Source organism: Malus sylvestris, chromosome 17 (genome assembly GCF_916048215.2).
Source record: "Malus sylvestris chromosome 17, drMalSylv7.2, whole genome shotgun sequence".
In the NCBI taxonomy this organism is placed as follows: Eukaryota; Viridiplantae; Streptophyta; class Magnoliopsida; order Rosales; family Rosaceae; genus Malus; species Malus sylvestris.
In genome coordinates, this window is record NC_062276.1 from 13,320,709 (window position 1) to 13,324,893 (window position 4,185).

Sequence of the window (4,185 nt, forward strand, 5' to 3'; positions counted from 1 at the left end):
AAAAGTTGATGGCATCATCTGCTTTGCTTTTTCTTTTGTTTTTGCTTTTTTGCTTTCTGCAATTATCTCTGAGACTGATTGAGTAATGGGTAGCCATGCTTTCTGCTTTTTTCTTGTGTTTTCTTCTTTCTACAATTATCTTAGTGGGTGGGGTTTTTGTTTGGAGCATAATCTTACCCCCTAGCATATCACTGATCAATTTGTTCATGTTGTTCGCCACCCGATCCATTTGTAAAGTAGGCCATCAGGTCCACCTATAATATTCGCCAACCCGAAACTCGCAGCGATCATCCCCGCCGTGTAGAGTTTCAGATCGAAACTCTGTAATTCGTGATGCTGTGGTAGAACAAGACCGCCCTTAACAAGGTCGATAAGCTTGTTGACACCAGTCTGTAGTTTCTTGATGGCATAGCCATACTTGTTGAAGTGCAATTCCTTGGCCATAGCACATATCCTGGGAAACCGTGTCTTCTTTAAAGCCACATTCTGCCTTCTAGAGACGAAGAATGAAAAGAATGAAGCATGAGACGACAAGTTGTCGAATTTCCTGTCAATGACACGGCCGCTAGTCATCGATCCGACCCGAGAGGACTGAAGGTCGTCGATCCGACCCGAGAGGACCTTGGGACTCTGAACCTGAGTGGGACTGACAGCCGACGAAAATGACTGTTTGGTTGGCTGTGGCTGAGCAGGTGTATCCTTTTATGCTCGGAACTGGTCCCTGCACTGCTACCGTTGTTCAACGTTTCCTCGGAGGCTTGATAATAAAAACCACCCAGTTGCTGATGCTGATGAGCAAAACTGTTGTCGTAAACCTCAAATTCAGTTAGCTGGTTAAAATGATCAGCCTGTAGATTGTTATTCTGATTGTCCAGCCCATGAAATATGGTTGGATTACTTGAACCCTTAGTACCGTTACTAGCATCAAAGTTTGTGCTTGGAAATTGAGAATAGTTATTACTGTTGGCTGCTGAAGTGGAAGCAAGAACATCAATGAAGCTCTGATAGAATTGGTGATCTGATGACGAGGTGGACGAAATATCAACTGGGTACTGAAAACTTGTGGTGCCTATGTCAGAATTATGGGAAAATCTTCCTCCAAGATTGACGAGCATGGGCTTAATGGAAGCCTCATCCTGCATGAGTTGAGGGTCATGTGTTTGATAATTAGCCACTAGCACTACTGGTAGCTCTGGCCAGTTATAAAGGTTTTGGTTGAAAAAACCAGCTGAGATATTAACAAAATTTGCATTATTTTCTGATATGTTGATCATCTCTTGCTTAAAAATGGTAGCGTGGCGATTCTGTTGAGCCTTATGTTGTTTACGTTGCTTGCCCAAGAGTTTTTTCTTCAACCTTGTGTTCCAGTAGTTCTTAATATCATTGTCCGTTCGCCCTGGTAACTGGGCTGCAATGATAGACCACCTGTTTCCAATACTCATGTAGAGGCTGCAAATGATGTTATCTTCTTCCTCTGAGAACCCGCCGTGCTTGATATTCGGCCGTAGATAATTCAACCATCTAAGTCGATAGCTTTTGCCGTACCTTTTAAGGCCTATCTTCTAAGGTAAGGTAATCCAGTTGCCGCCGGTGCCATGCTTCTCGACATCAACTTGCGGCTTAGACCAGGACCGGTACTGGACAGAGCCAGAGGAGGCAGAAGGCTCACGGAGTTAAGAGGAAATGATGAACCATTTGCCAACGCAGATGAGGTTGTGAGGCGGAGAGGCGCAGATTTTGTAGCAGATTTGATCAGCGCCTGTGCGGAGGTCCCCATCAACTTCTCACGGTCGAATTTATATGACCACCGGAAACTAGATCAGATGTGGTGGAGATAGGGGATCCTTTTCCGAATCGGGTTAAGCGGAGCGGGTAGAAGAGTGGATGATTGGAGGGAAAAACCATAGCCTTTTGATCTTGCTGTGAACTTGTCGGCCCAGAGCAAAACGCTTGAAGGAGGCGGAGCCCCACCGATGAGAATGTTAACTGGATTTCGGAGTGGGTTGGATCTCTGGGTGTTGACGAGCATGTTGAGGATGACGGGGGCGGCGCACATGTGGGTGACGCTGTGGGCTTCAATTATTTGGAGGCATCGAGACGGTTGTTGATGTTGTTGAGGATGGCTCCCGTCATGGGGACGGCAAAGCGGTTTGAGCTGCTCCATTTCTAGTTTAACATTACTGACAATGAGAGAGAGAGAGAGAGAGTTGAGGAGTGTTTGAGATTTGGATCTTTTCTGTTTCTAGGTTTTTGTGATTTTGTAGATTCACGACGGAGGTGAAAAAATGAAAGAGAACCAACATAACTTTTCGTATCGATTCCCACAGACGACGCCAAATGTTGATGCATAAAACTGAAGGGGTCTTGGAACAACGTAAATCCGACCGTGAATCTGCAAGAAAGTAAATAACACAAGATGTATCGTGGTTCACCCTAATGTTCGGGCTATGTCCACACTGATTATTGTATTTCTAAGAGGATTGTGAAGGAGAGAGTGTGAGGATCCTCATAGCCTAGGAATTGGCCTCCCCAAATGAGGAGAGTGATGAGTCATTTTATAGAATAAGGGCTCCTCACTTATTACATATTTGCCCTTTCATTTATCACATAATTACATTTGAGTCCCCCTCGAGTATTTATACGAGGTCTAAAAACGGAGGCCCTAAGTATGGTACAAATAAATAGTAAATGAAAAACACAACAGTTTCCATGATTGAATGCATGCGATCAAAAGTTCAGAAATCATACCTCTTCTCAATCAATCAATCATACTAGTGTCTACTAGCATAAGTATAGTATGCAGGGTGTGCTAGTGTCAACTAGCTATACTCACTACCGGTAATCATCAATAATCCTAGCGTATACTAGGATAACATATCACCTACAAATAATCTATGGGCGAAGATAGCTATACGAAATATCACATCAACACCTCGACACCTCAACACCTCATGACCATGTGGTGAAAATAAATCACCAATACTTCTTAAAATATGAACAATTACCATTATAAGTGTCATCAAAGACCAACATAGTAATACGCACTCACATATAACACATCCACATATATATAAGCTAAAAATGTTTAGTTTTTCGAAGGGGTCCACTTATAGGTAAGTAGAGCGTCTTTCACTGATAGGCTCTTTATCCTTTCGATCCTCTAATAAGCCTACGATAATCATAATAAGCTAAGATAAGCTTAAATCGATACTTTATGGAACATTGCCCAAAACTACCATCTAGGTATTGAATTTACATAAACGGAAGGTGCCACGTAATTCAGAACACCAAAAAACCTAGAGGTAGGTCTTAGGTCCTTCACGCACCGCCAAGCGCCACTGTGTTCTAGCCACGCTCCACCAAGCACCATTGTGGTGGTGTCAAGCGCAGTCACGCACCGAGAAACATGCGTTGCAGTGAGCCATCGTCGCCATCGAATGCACCGTTGTATTGGCCGCAGTAGTTCGGCAAGTAGACGTCACACTCTCTTTTGCAGGAGCCACGTGTCGGTACGGTGATGTTTTAAGTTAGTTAACAGAATATACCTTTTTCGTTGACAGATTTGGTCAAAGTTAACGAAATTTCATCTCTTGTCATAAAAGTTAATGGTGATCATCGTTGGTCACCGTAGCCAGACGCCGGAACCTTGTCAAAAACTACAGAGAAGAACCCAGAACGTTGTTAGGGCTTCCCTGCGCTATATTTCAACGATTTCACACTCCAAAACCAACCCAAACACGAATTAAGGTCTAGGACATTACCTAAACCCAAATTGGACCAATGGAGGTTGAATCCACCTTAGATTCGAAGTAAGGTGGCCGGAGTTCCTTGTCGAATTCTGGAAAAATGCATCGAACACATGCATGCATTAAAACAAAGATTTCCAACACGATTTTTATGTTTAAAACCCTCAATATAGGATCAAGAACTTACCTAAGCGAAAGGTAGGAGATTTCATAGAGAATTACACCTCGAACTCATTGGAGTTTGTCTATTTGCCTTTGTTGGAAACTAGAAACATGAAGGCAGTGTGCATGCAGAGGGTAGAACAACAATTTCATTCCCAAAACATCATAAATCTCATCCCCATAAACCCAGAAATGGAAACAAGATGAGGAAGCTCCTTAGCCATCTTCAAACTCGACAGTTTTCACCAGAGTTCGTTGCTAGAGTAACGCAAACATG

General features: G+C 43.2%; 1 pseudogene; it reads right to left on the minus strand.

The window, feature by feature from the left end:
- Nucleotides 1-569: 569 nt before the first annotated feature.
- On the minus strand, nucleotides 570-2,164 carry LOC126611813 (transcription factor MYB87-like; annotated as a pseudogene).
- Nucleotides 2,165-4,185: the final 2,021 nt, after the last annotated feature.